Genomic DNA, 14,680 nt, shown 5'->3' with positions numbered 1-14,680 from the left:
GGGGAGAAAGGGGGGGAGGGGGCGAGGGTGGGGGGGGGGGGAGAAAGGGGGGGAGGGGGCGAGGGTGGGGGGGGGGAGAAAGGGGGGGAGGGGGCGAGGGTGGGGGGGGGGGAGAAAGGGGGGGAGGGGGCGAGGGTGGGGGGGGGGGAGAAAGGGGGGAGGGGGCGAGGGTGGGGGGGGGGGAGAAAGGGGGGGAGGGGGCGAGGGTGGGGGGGGGGAGAAAGGGGGGGAGGGGGCGAGGGTGGGGGGGGGGGAGAAAGGGGGGGAGGGGGCGAGGGTGGGGGGGGGGAGAAAGGGGGGGAGGGGGCGAGGGTGGGGGGGGGGAGAAAGGGGGGGAGGGGGCGAGGGTGGGGGGGGGGGGGAGAAAGGGGGGGAGGGGGCGAGGGTGGGGGGGGGGGAGAAAGGGGGCGAGGGGGGGGGGGGGGAGGGAGAAAGGGGGGGGGGGGGGGGGAGGGAGAAAGGGGGGGAGGGGGCGAGGGTGGGGGGGGGGGAGAAAGGGGGGCGAGGGGGCGAGGGTGGGGGGGGGGAGAAAGGGGGCGAGGGGGCGAGGGTGGGGGGGGGGGAGAAAGGGGGCGAGGGGGGGGGGGAGGGAAAGGGGGGGAGGGGGGGGGGGGAGGGAGAAAGGGGGGGAGGGGGCGAGGGTGGGGGGGGGGGAGAAAGGGGGGCGAGGGGGCGAGGGTGGGGGGGGGGGAGAAAGGGGGGGAGGGTGGGGGGGGGGAGGGGGGGGCGAGGGGGCGAGGGTGGGGGGGGGGGAGGGGGGGGCGAGGGGGGGGGGGGAGGGAGAAAGGGGGGGAGGGGGCGAGGGTGGGGGGGGGGGAGAAAGGGGGGCGAGGGGGCGAGGGTGGGGGGGGGGGAGGGGGGGGCGAGGGGGGGGGGGGAGGGAGAAAGGGGGGGAGGGGGCGAGGGTGGGGGGGGGGGAGGGGGGGGCGAGGGGGTGGGGGGGAGGGAGGGGGCGGGGGTGTGGGGGGGGGAGAAAGGGGGGGAGGGGGCGAGGGAGGGAGCGAGGGTGGGGGTAGGGGGGGAGGGGGCGAGGGAGGGAGGGAGGGGGCGGGGGTGTGGGGGGGGGAGAAAGGGGGGGAGGGGGCGAGGGAGGGAGGGAGGGGGCGGGGGTGTGGGGGGGGGAGAAAGGGGGGGAGGGGGCGAGGGAGGGAGCGAGGGTGGGGGTAGGGGGGGGAGGGGGCGAGGGAGGGAGCGAGGGTGGGGGTGGGGGGGGCGAGGGGGTGGGGGGGGAGGGAGGGGGCGGGGTGTGGGTGGGGGGGGCGAGGGGGCGGGGGTGTGGGTGGGGGGGGCGAGGGGGTGGGGGGGGAGGGAGGGGGGGTGGGGGGGAGGGGGTGTGGGTGGGGGGGGTGGGGGGGAGAGGGTGTGGAGAGGGGGGGGAGGTGGAGGGTGGGGGGGGGTGGGTGGGAGGGAGAGGGTGTGGAGAGGGGGGAGGTGGAGGGTGGGGGGGGGGTGGGTGGGTGGGGGTGAGGGGGAGGAGGGATGGGGTGGAGGGGTGCTCTGTGTTGCTGATGAATGGTGTTTGTTTTGCAGCTCTTTCTTCCATCTATGAGGCAGAGAGAGGTGCTGGGAACTGAGCAAAGCTCAGTAAAAGGGGGACATGCTGAAGAACACTGGTTTGTTGATGACATGTACATCTTTGAGAATGTTGGCTTCACCAAGAATGTGAACAATATCAAGTACCTGGTTTGTGCTGATTGTGAGATTGGGCCCATTGGCTGGCACTGTCTGGATGACAAGAAGAGTTTTTATGTGGCTTTGGATCGAGTGCAGCATGAATAGTGCAGAGCCAAGAGCTCCCAGGACCATTGACTGACAGTGTGGCTCCGTCTCTTACACTCTGTTCACATACTCCCTGCATCCTGTTACTGGGGACCAGACACAGGCCACCTCATGTTGTCACCAACAGAAAACAGCATTAATGTGGGTTAAACCATAGATTGCAAGAGCAGCTCATCAGTCCAGTATTCTTGGATCATGTGCAGCACTGTTCTAACAAGCTGACCATTCAACCTGGATTGTTTTTTTATTTAAGGAAATTCTGATTGCTCTGTCCCAGGACGATGACCAGACTCGATCAGATCCTGGCTTCAGTGGGAGTGTAATGACAGCCGCGTCACTGCTGTCTCACTTGTGAATGAGGCGTAATTGGGAGGGCCAGAGGGGGAGGCTATGCCATTGTTATTCCCAGAGGGAAGGTATGCTATTGTTTTCCCACGGGAAAGGAGAAGGCTATACTACTAGAATCCTACAGTGCAGAAGGAGACAATTTGGCCCATCAAGTCTGCACCAACCACAATCCCACTCTGGCCCTGGCCCTATCCCTATAACCCCATGCATTTACCCTAGCTAGTCCCCCTGACTGTAAGAGGCAATTTTAACATGGTTAATCAACCTAACCCGCACATCTTTGGAGTGTCAGAGGAACACGCAGTACCTGGAGGAAACCCATGCAGACACAGGAAGAATGTCCAAACTTCACACAGACAGTGACCCAAGCTGAGAATGGAACCCAGATCCCTGTTGCTTAGAGGCAGCAGTGCTAACCACTGTCGCCATGCTATCCCAACAGTGGAGTGGGAACTGAAGACTTGGCTATGTTTGAGCTTATTTCCCTTGAAGCAAAGGTGAGCATTCTGTTTGACCATCCAATTACCTGCTGCACCTGCCTGTCAACCCATTCTCATTCATATGTAAGGACATCCCCTACATCATAGCCTAGCTCTCTGTACTCAATGTTGGGGGAGATGATGGTGCAGTGGGAATGTTTTTGTGTTAGTAATTCAGACTCAGAATAATGCTCTGGAGACATGAGAAATCTCACCATGACAATTAGTGGAATTTGAATTCAACTAATAAACCTGGAATAGAAAGCTAGTCTTGGTAATGGTGACCTTGCTGGCTGTCATCCCTCTTCCCCCAAACCTGGTTCACTAATGTCATTTAGGGAAGTGACATTTGTCAGTCCTTACCAGACCCACAGAAATGTGGTTGAATCTTAACTGCCCTCTGAAATGGCTGAGCATTTCAGTTCAAGGAAAAATACAGATGAGCAACAAGTGCTGGCCCAGCCAGTAGTGCCCACATCCCATGGAAAAGAAGAATGTAGCAACTTGAAGGCCATTTGGAAATCCAAATACTCTACATCTACAGGATCCCCTTTATCCACCCTGCTTGTCATGTCCTCAGAGAGCTAATAACATTGTCAAACATGGTTTCCCTTTCAGAAAACCACACTGACTTGTGTCTGATTGTATTGTGATTTTCCTGCTTCCGCCCCTTTAATAATGGATTCTAGCATTCTCTTAATGACAAATTAGGGTACCTGACCCATAGTTTCCTGGCTGAGAATTACAGGTGAAAACTATGCTGGCAAACGGATGATGCACAAAATGAAACGTCAGTCAACCAAGTATACTTAAATGTTAAAGAAATAAAGGATTTCTTTCACAATTTGGTATGTGTTATATGACTTCATTTTTTGGGAGATAGTCTACAGTGGGGTGAGAGAGTGGAGTAGAAATAACTGCATGTTGACACTGTACACACACATCCAATCAGGCATCCTCCCTGGCTGGATTTAGGGAGTTGGTTTCCTAATTTAAAGATAAAAATGGAGACGCCATTGGGAGAATTAAGACTCTTTTATTCTTAAATGTAAGAAAGCTATTTATAAATCAGTAACATGTTATGATGCATGGCTGAGGGATTGGTGCAGAATAGAGGGTTTTAGTTTTGTAGACCATTGGGAAGTCTTGCGAAGGAAGGGCACTTGTATAAGTGGGATAGGGAACATTTAAATGGGAAGGGCACAAATATTTTAGCTGGGAGGTTAGCTGGAGTGTTTTGGCAGGGTTTAAACTAATATGGAGGAGGGGGTGGGGAGGAGACAGATAGCTCAGGCACTGGGAGTGGGAGTGAGTTGGAGGTCAGGTTACATCTAGCTGATAGGAGAATCTCCCAGGAGGAGGAGGAGGATCCGAGTGGGCCTGAGAGTCTTCAGTACATCTGTTTTAAGGCAAGGAGTGTGACGGGTAAGACGGATGAACTTAAGCAGGCGGGCAGTGGAAAAGGGTATATGTAGAGACATTTTGGACAAGTGTAGGAAGAACAGGGTTGTTGTAACGGGGCGAAAAACTGCAGCAGGCGACGGTGCAGAGGGACCTTGGGGTCCTTGTGCATGAGTCGCAAAAACCCAGCTTGCAGGTGCAGCAGGTGGTCAGGAAGGTGAATGGGATGCTGGCCTTCATAGCGAGGGGGATTGAATATAAAAGTAGGGAGGTCTTGCTGCAGCTGTATAGGGCATTGGTGAGGCCGCAGCTGGAGTACTGTGTGCAGTTTTGGGCGCCGCACCTGCGCAAGGATATTTTGGCCCTGGAGGGAGTGCAGAGGAGGTTTACTAGGCTGATACCGGAGTTGAGGGGATTGAGCTATGAGGAGAGGCTGAATAAACTAGGCTTGTACTCGTTAGAGTTTAGAAGAATGAGGGGAGATCTCATTGAGACGTATAAGATGATGAATGGGATGGATGGGATAGAGGTGGAGAGACTCTTCCCGCTCAAAAAAGACAGTAGGACTAGGGGGCACAGCCTCAAGATAAAGGGGAGGCGGTTTAGAACGGAGTTGAGGAGGAACTTCTTCACTCAAAGGGTGGTGAATCTCTGGAATTCTCTGCCCGTTGAAGTGGTGGAGGCTGCCTTGCTAAATATTTTTAAGAAGCGGGTTGATGGGTTCTTGATAAGAGAGGGGATTAAGGGTTATGGGGAGAGGGCGGGAAAGTGGAACTGAGCCACAACAGATCAGCCATGATCTTATTGAATGGCGGGGCAGGCTCGAAGGGCTAGATGGCCTACTCCTGCTCCTATTTCTTATGTTCTTATGTAGTGGGAGATTTTAATCTGTCTCAGGTGGATTGGAAGGTGCCTAGAGCTGGGGGTTCAGATGGGGAGGAATTCGTAAGATGTGTATTGGAAGACTCCTTGCAGCGGTATATAGATAACCCGACTAGAGAAGGGGCTACACTGGATTTAGTTCTGGGCAATGAGCCGGATCAGGTGGTTGAGGTTGCAGTAGGTGAACATGTGGCTAATAGTGACCACAACTCTGTCCACTTTAGGATACGAATGGAAAAAGATGATTGCTGTCTGAAGGGGAGGGTGCTAAATTGGGGGAAGGCTAGATACAGCCGGATTAGGCAGGAGCTTAGGGAAACAGACTCGGACAGGCTATTGGAAGGCAAGACCATGTTAGGAATGTGGGAGTCTTTCAAGGGAAAACTGCAATGGGTACAGGAAGGGCATATGCCGACTAGGAGGAAGGATGGGAAAGATAGAATTAGAGCGCTGTGGATTACTAGAGATATAGAAGACCTGGTTAGGAAGAAATGAGAGGTGTATGTCAGATCTAAGCAGTTGGGAACGGAGAGAGCGTTGGAGGAATACAGAGAGAGTAGGAAGGATCTCAAAAGGGGAGTTCGGAGGGCAAAAAGGGGGCATGAGATGGCTTTGGCAGGTAGGATTAAGGAGAATCCAAAGGTGTTTTACACCTTTACATCTTAGGAGCAAAAGGGTGGCTAGGGGTAAAATTGGTCCCCTCAGGGACAGACGAGGGGAATTGTGCTTAGAGGTCCTGAATGAATACTTTGTGTCGGTATTCATGAAGGAGAGGGGCTTGATGTCTGGTACAGACATCGAGGGAGCAGTAGATCAATTGACAGATCTACCGATTACGAGGGAAGAAGTGTTAGCGCTTTTAGGTAGCATTAAAACCGATAAATCTCCGGGGCCCGATGGCATTTCTCCTAGGATGCTTAGGGAGGCGAGAGATGAGATTGCTGGGCCTCTGACGCAAATCTTTGTCTCTTCTTTGGACACAGGTGAGGTCCCAGAGGTCTGGAGGATAGCGAAAGTGGTACCGTTGTTTAAAAAGGGTAGGAGGGATAACCCGGGTAATTATAGGCCGGTGAGTTTAACGTCAGTGGTAGGCAAGTTGATGGAGAGGATTCTTAAGGATAGGATGTATGAGCACTTAAAGCGTTGCGATCTGATTAAGGATACACAGCATGGTTTGTAAAGGGGAAGTCTTGCCTTCCGAATCTGGTAGAATTTTTTGAGGGGGGTAACAAAACCAGTCGATGAAGGACGAGCCGTTGATATTGTCTATATGGATTTCAGTAAGGCGTTTGACAAAGTCCCTCATGGTAGATTGGTAGAGAATCCCTCATGGGATATGTGGCCAGGTATCTCGACAAGTAGAAAACTAGCTTGCAAAGAGGAGTCAGAGCGTAGTAGTGGAGGGGCCCTTTTCTAACTGGAGGTCTGTCACTAGTGGTGTGCCGCAGGGCTCAGTACTGGGACCTCTTCTCTTTGTAGTGTATATAAATGATTTGGCAGAGGGAATAGGTGGTGTAATCAGCAAATTTGCTGATGACACCAAGATGGCTGGATTGGCAGGCAGTGATTAGCAGTGTCTGGCAATACAACGGGATATTGATTGGCTGATATATTGGGCAGATATTTGGCAAATGGAGTTTAATCCGGATAAATGTGAGGTGATGCATTTTGGCCGGAATAATGTGGGGGGAGGGAGTTATATGATAAAGGACCGTTTTTGCCCATAAGGAGTATAGCAGTTTTTGCCCATAAGGAGTATAGAATTGCAGCGAGACCTGGGGGTGCAAATGCACAAGTCTTTGAAGGTGGCAGTGCAAGTGGAGAGTGTGGTGAAGAAAGCCTATGGTATGTTAGCCTTTACAAGAAGGGGTATAGAATATAAGAGCTGAAGTCTAATGCTGCAGTTGTACAGAATGTTGGTTAGGCCGCATTTAGAGTACTGCATCCAGTTCTGGTCGCTTTACTACCGGAAGGACATGGAGACTCTGGAGAGAGTGCAGAGGAGGTTTACCAGGATGTTGCCTGGTATGGAGGGACTGGGTTATGAGGAAAGATTGAAGAAATTGGGGCTCTTTTCCCTTGAAAGACGGCGACTAATAGAGGTATATAAGATTATGAAGGGTGTAGATAGAGTAAACAGAGGTAAGCTATTTCCTATGACAGAGACACACAGTACAAGGGGCCGTGGGCTTAAGGTGAGGTGGGAGAGGTATAACACAGATATTAGAGGGAGGCTTTTTTACACAGAGGGTAGTGGGGGTATGGAATGCTCTGCCAAGTAAGGTGGTGGAGGCAAACACGCTAGAGTTGTTCAAGAGTAACTTAGACAGGCACGAGTGGATTGGGGATGGGCGGATATAGGAGATTGTTTTAAATAAAGGTCATTAGCATTGGGAGTCCCTGGTAAAGTAAATGGATATGGTACAATAATAATTTTTTTTTCACTTTTTCATTCACAGGTTTTAAGTCGGTCCGCCTTGTGTCCAACGAGGGGCATGCACACGATGTGTCGTACTTGGGCTGCTCTTGGTTGTTCAAGATTGGCCTCGTGCTTCATGTCGTTAGTGTGTGCTTATACTGGGCAAGACGACAGCTCAGTGACTATCACTGATTGCTGTGCAGACACATGGATTTGGGCCAGTGTCTGTGGGAGTTTGCGCATTCTCCCCGTGCTTGCGTGGGTTTTCTCCGGGTGCTCCGGTTTCCTCCCATACCCCAAAGATGTGCTATTAGGCTGATTGGCAGTAATAAATTGTCCCTAAATTAGTTTTCCTCAATGTGAATGGCCATAAAACATTGGATGAGGGTCATGGGTGGAGGGGGGGACTGGCGGTGTTAGGATGGCGGCGCGGGCTCGTTGGGCCGAAGGGCCTGTTTGCCGGGCTGTTTTTGTTCTTTGTTCTATGATCATGTGGGCAGAGGTGAAATGGCTGTATTCGCCCACTGGTTAGAAAAATGAGATCTCGTGGGATGCGGGGGAAGGTGGTGGGCTCGATCTTAAATTGGTGCAGAGACAGGAAACAAAGGATAATGATTGATGGATGTTTTTGTGAATGAAAAGCAGTTTTCAGTGGTGTTCCATAGGACTCAGTGTTAGGCCCTTACTGTTTGTTGCATATGTGGATTTGGATTTAAACATGGAAGATGTGATTAGGAAATTTGCAGATAACATGTTCTTATGTTGATAATGAAGGGGATAACTATTGGCTCCAGGATGAAAACAATGAATTAGTTGAGTGGGATGGGGACAGTGTGGAGCATCCATCAAGCTGAGAGTATAGAAAGGTGGACACGCTGTAGGCTCGGAATCCTCGGGTGAGAAAGGAATGGGTGACGACCAGGAAGAGCAAGAACCCCCTGTCCACGTTGCCTTACATGACAGATTTACTGCTTTAGATATTTCGGAGCGAATTCCACAGGAAAGCAGTTACCAAAAAATTCGTAGCACCGTGGTTGGCTCTGCTGCACTGGGGAGGAGCAATAGGCAGAAAAATACAATTGTTTTTGGGGATTCAATTGTAGGGGAGTAGATGGGCATTTCTGTGATCGCAGATAAGACTCCAGGATGGTATATTGACTCCTTGGTGCTAGGGTCAAGAATGTCTCAAAGCAGTTCCAGGACATCCTGAAGGGGGCCAGTGGTCATGGTACGCCTGTTGTACATATGTAATTTGTACCAAATGGATGAGGTCCAAAAAGTAGAATTTAGGGGGTTAAGTAAATTAAGTGCGACCTTAAAGGTAGTGATTTCAGTATTAACACCAGTGCCACGTGCTAGTTTGAGTAGAAACAGCAGGATACTTCAGATGAATATGTGACCACAGTGAGGGGTGGGTTTCAGATTTCTGGGGAGCTGGAACCAGTACGAACTGAACTTGTTATACGTAAGTAGGACCAGGACTGATATCCGGGTGGGGGGGGGGGTAACCAAAAAAGAACTGTCACTCAAAAAAAAACAACCACGTTTTGTGGATTTCAGTAGCCTTTCGAGTTCTGTTAATTCCTCTTAAGTTCTTTCTGACTTGGTACCTTTCACTGGTTAGATGGTGCGCTCTCTTAAAACATATCTGAACCTGGCAGAGTTGAAAGCTGCTCTTGAAGCTTGAGAGGTAGCAGTTCTTCTGTTGTTCTGCTGTTTTCCCCCCTTCACTCTCTATACCTGTGACTTATCACTTTTCCTACAATAAGATTAGGACACCTGTGTTACAGTTTGACAGATGCACTGCCTGCAGGCTTACTTTTAACATTTAAGAAAAACTTGGACTGGTACATGGATGAGAGGGGTGTGGAGGGATATGGTCCAGGTGCAGGTCAGTGGGAGTAGGCAGAAAAGTGGTTTGGCACAGCCAAGAAGGGCCAAAGGGTCTGTTTCTGTGCTATATGGTTCTAAGTTGTGTTGTGCTGTGTTCTGTGGTTCTAAGATTAGTTTGATGTTGTCAACACTGAATTCCAATTTTTATAGGTTCCTGTTAACCAAGTGCCTGCTTTAAATTGATTGAGCTAAATTAAACAAAAACAGGTTGTCTTGTCAAGACGACTGCTTAACTTCTGATACAAATGTCATGATGAATTTTGACACACTATACTTGGTCCCAAACTCCAAATCATATATGTAAATTGTAAATAATTTCAGTGCCAACACTGATCCCTGAGGCACACCATTAGTCACTGATCACCAACCAGCGAAATACCAATTTACCCCCACTCTTTGCTTTCTGTTAGTTGACCAATCTTCTATCCATGCTAATACATTACTCGTAATGGCATGCATCTTTATCTTATGCGGCAGCCTTTTGTGTGGCTCCTTGTTGAATGTCTTTTAGAAATCCAGATACACCACATCCACTGGTTCCCCATTATCCACCACACTCGTAATGTCCTCAAAAAATTTATTAAACATGACCTGCCTTTCATCCCCCCATCTGTCACCTTAAGAGAACTTAAGGAAGTGGCCCTAGAAATGATGGAGGCATTAGTCATCTCCTAAGATTCTACTTACTCTGGAACAGTTCCTACAGATTGAAGGGTAGCTAATGTAACCTCACTCTTTGAAAAGAAAGAAAACGGAATTATAGAGCAGTCAGCCTGATGTCAGTAGTGGAGAAAATTCTAGAGTCCATTATCAAGGATCTCATAGCAGAGCATTTGATAAAGAGTGTCAGAACCAGATAGAGTTAGTGTGGATTTCAAAAGAGAAATTGTGCTCATCAAATTTACTGGAATTTTTCAAGGATGTAACTAGTAGAGTTAATGAGGAGGAGCCAACAGATTTGGGTTCTTTGGACTTTCGGAAGGCTTTCGACAATGTCCCACATAAGAGATTAGTGTGTAAAATAAAGAGCATGGGATTGGGATCGTGTATTGAGATGGATAGAAAACTGGTTGGCAGACAGGAAGCAAAGAATAGGAATAAACAGGTATTTAATAGAATGGCAGGCAGTGACTACTGGGGTACACAGAATGCGAGGACCCCAGCTAGTCACAATCTAGATTAATGATTTGGAAAAGGGGAACTAAATGTAATATCTCCAGATTTGCAGATGACACAAAGCTGGGTGGAAGGGTGAGCTGTGGGGAGGATGCAGAGGTGCTTTAGTGTGATTTGGACACGCTGAGTGAGTGGAAAAATGCATGGCACATACAGTGTAATGTCAATAAATTTGAGGTTATCCACTTCAGTAACAAAATCAGGAAGGCAGATTACCATCTGAATGGCTATAAATTGACAGACGGGATATGATACTGGACCTGGTTGCCTTCATATATTAATCACCGAAGGTAAGTTTGCAGATGCAACAGGTGATAAAGAGGGCAAATGGTATGTTGGCATTCATAGCGAGAGGATTTGAGTACAGAAGCAGGGATTGTTGCAATTATACAGGGCCTTGGAGAGGAATATTGCGTGCAGTTTTGTCTCCACCTGAGGAAGGATGTTCTCTCTTATTTCTTATGTTCTTACGTTCTTTCTCTGGAGAAAGTGCAGCAAAGGTTTACCAGACTGATTCCTGGGGTGGCGGGATTGATGCATGAAGAGAGATTGTTTCAGTTGGGATTGTATTCGCTGGAGTTTAGAAGAATGGGGGTGGATCTCATAGAAATCTATAAAATTTTGACAATCAAAGTAGGTGTTAGAATACAAGATCAGAAACCCCAAGGTATTTATGAATGCAAATTAGACCCCAACTATTTTCTTTTGTGGCATATGAGGAAAGGATGTGTCATTCCAGGCCCAATTCCAGGGAGTTTTTAACAAAATAAATTTTATGTAACACAGTTTAACTGTAACGAATGAATTAGCTCAACTCTTAACAGTTGAGCAATACTTAAACATGACAAGATACAATTCTTAACTGCTAACCTATCACTATGAGTTCCAATAATGCAAAATTGTCATTGTAGACTTAAACCCCTCTTTATGATTAGTTAGCAAAACCAGGCACACTTGATTGCGAATGAGTATGCCACTATGGTAACTGATTTCATTAGTAAGTGTATAGAAGACTGTGCCAAAGAAGCAAATCCATGTGTTCCCCAACAGAAACCATGGATGAATGGACATTCCCACTGCTTGCTGAAGTCCAGATCTGAGATGTTCAAGTCAGGCGACACTGACGAATACAAGAAAGCCAGATAATGATCTAAGGCGATCCATCAAAGATGCCAAAAGACAGTATTGGACCAAGTTAGAATCCCAGGCTAGCCACACCGATCCCTGCCGACTATAGCAAGGTTTGCAAGACATAACAGGCTACAAGATGAAGGCATGTGAAATCACTGCCTCCAACGCATCCCTCCCTGATGAGCTCAATGCATTCTATGCCCATTTTGAGCAAGAGCTCAGCAAGAGCATGCCCTTCATCCTGGAAGCCCTGGATGAACCTATATTTGGGGTCACCATTGCAGATGTTAGGGCAACTTTCTCAAAGGTCAACCCACGGAAAGCAACTGGCCCAGATGGGGTGCCCAGACGAACACTCAGGTCCTGCGCGGATCAGCTGGCAGAGGTATTCGCAGACATCTTCAACTTCGCAACTGAGGTCCCTATTTGCTTCAAGAATTCGACCATCATCCAGGCATCTAACAAAAACCAAGCAGCATGCCTTAATGACTTCAGCTGGTGGCTCTGACATCCATCATTATGAAGTGCTTCAAAAGACTAATCATGGCATAAATCAATTCCAGACTCCCGGACTAACTGGATCGACTACAGTTTGCCTACTGCTGCAACAGGTCCACAGCAGATACCATTTCCCCGGCCCTGCACTCAACCCTGGAACACTTAGACAACAAGGACACCTATATCAGACTCCTATTTATTGACTATAGCTCAGCTACAATCAATAAGGATAGGCAACAACACCTCCTCTACCATCATCCTCAACACCACTGCCCCACAAAGCTGTGTTCTCGGTCCCCTATGATACTTCTTGTACACCTGTGTGGCCAAATTCGATTTTCAAGTTTGAAAACAATGATGAGTCAGAGTATAGGAATGAGATAGAGAATCTGGTGAATTGGTGCGGCAAAAATAATCTTTCCCTCAATGTCAACAAAATGAAGGAGATTGTCATTGACTTTAGGAAGCGTAAAGGAGAACATGCCCCTGTCCAAATTGTAGCCAAACAGGCCTCTAAAATGGCATTTTGTAAAGCACTCTGGGATAACTGGGCAAGAAACTAAACCGACAGGCTGCAGTTTAAAGACAGACAAACAGGCTGCAACCCTGATGAGTGAATACACAGGATATGGGCCATCTCCAGGATGAAAGAGACTTTCTGGTCACACTGGGTTATGTGCCAGACGTAAAGGCACCGTGAATCCTTATTTAGGAGGAAGGTATGTGACCAATGTGCCTACAACACATACAGGCATGGCCGCCAGGGACACACCCAGAGATCGGTGTGGTAGCACCTGATTGGACTCTCATCGATCAGGGTGATCAAGTCCTGATTGATTGATTGGCAATGGCCAAAAAAAGGGCGTGAAACCAAACGGGGTATAAAGGATGCTGCACAACTAGGAATCTCTCTCTCTGACCCCACGAACAAGCTACAATGACGGAGAGCCACCACACCTGAGAAGGGAGGAAAGAAAGAAAATCAGAGCCAGGGTACCACACCAGACTAAAGGACCAGACTACGCAGACAACTACCGAGACCAGTGCAGAGATAAAGGCCACTATCTGTTTGGGGACTTGTCAGTCATGCAAAGTTAAGTCAAGGTCTTGTACCTGAATTCTAGTATTTTCTGTAAGATAACTTATTGTTGGTCGGGTGGGTGATTATTGATTGTGTGGGTTTAAATAAATATTGTTTGTACTAATAAGACGTCTACTCAAAGTTATTTGTCCACCGTATAAGGGTTAAAACAGGCTGATTTTTACAACATTTGGCGTCCCTGGGTGGGCATCGATAAGAAGTAACTTTGTTGCTCCGATATCGAACCCCACAGACTTTATATTGAATGGTTATTTAAAACTCAGAGCCAACAGGTGTGAACTCCTTATTGGACAAATAACTGCTTTCGGGAAATTGTTTATTGTGCATGTATTGTTACTAACAAGGAGGATAGGGTAAACTCTGTAGGTTTGTATTAGAGCCCAGAGGGATTAGGACTGGGACATAGCATAAAGCTGTACCCGCAGTCCGATCGCCTCCCTACCCCTTGTCATTAAATATAGAATGGCAGAAAACAGTATAGAGGCAGAGAAGTGTCCCATATGGGAAAAAAAAATCAGGGAATATATTAAGAAGAAAGGGTGGCCCCTATGGGCAGAATCTTGTGCCAATACTGAGACGGGACCGGGATCCCTAGGGCAGAAGTATTGGGATGATCTAAAGAAAGTTCGGGGAAAACGGGCAAACAAATATGAGAAACAGATTGCTTCGGACAGCTGCTAGGTACAGAAAAGGAGTTAAACACAGTTCGTAAGGAACTGAAGGAATCAAAACAGGCACAGGTGGAAAAGGAGGAGGAGATTAAGAAACTAAAGGAACAGCAGCAGGAGAGGATAGAACAGATAAAAGCCGAAAAGGACAGAGAGATAGATGAATTAAGGCGAACTAACCAGGCAAATTTATTACATCTGGGCAATTTCCAAACCCAGTATGAGAGAGCCTACCAAGATGCCCAACGTGCTGTCTTGGCCAGAGACGAAGCTGAGCAGGCAGTAGCACGACTGGAAGCTAAGTGCACTGATCTGCAGGCTGCTATAAAAGCTCTGCATCAAGCCAGTAAAGAACAGAGACAGACAACTGCTGACCACTCCAAATGCCAACGAGAAATCTCAAGGCTGGAATCCCTATTATCAGTTCAAAATGGATTTATGTGTGCCTTCGGGACAGAAGAGGAAAAGGGGATAGAGAGTGCAGACTGGGGAGAGTTAAAGGAGAATGCTAGACTTTATGTTATGCAAACCGAGGGTTGGGGTCCACCACCATCTTTCCCAGGGGAGGTCATACCCACGGCACCCCCAGATTTACCTCCAGTACCGATGTACCCTGTGACGACTGACCATCGGACAGGAGGGGATCAGGACCCAGCTGTTACATACACGACTCCATTTACGGTGGCACAATTGGCTGAGATCGCAAATAAAATCACAACTTTTGAGCCATCGGCTGACCCATACAGTTTCTTTGAGGATGTTAGGCAGCAAATGATAATGCATGGGCTAGATGAGAGTGTAAGGGATGGTAGTGTAATTTTTGAGTCAAACCATCTGGGGCGGAAACCATGACAGAACCGTTATTGTAACCTAAGGGGTTAAACGCTAAGACCAGCAGATGATG

General features: G+C 48.7%; 1 pseudogene; it reads left to right on the top strand.

The window, feature by feature from the left end:
* The first annotated feature begins 1,530 nt into the window (after positions 1 to 1,530).
* LOC145340178 (guanine nucleotide exchange factor MSS4 pseudogene) lies at positions 1,531 to 3,450 on the top strand (annotated as a pseudogene).
* Positions 3,451 to 14,680: the final 11,230 nt, after the last annotated feature.

Source organism: Carcharhinus amblyrhynchos, unplaced genomic scaffold, assembly GCF_965287045.1.
Source record: "Carcharhinus amblyrhynchos unplaced genomic scaffold, sCarAmb.v2.hapA scaffold_822, whole genome shotgun sequence".
Classification (NCBI taxonomy): Eukaryota; Metazoa; Chordata; class Chondrichthyes; order Carcharhiniformes; family Carcharhinidae; genus Carcharhinus; species Carcharhinus amblyrhynchos.
The sequence above is the reverse complement of the archived record's forward strand: the minus strand, read 5'-3'. Positions and strand labels throughout refer to the sequence as shown.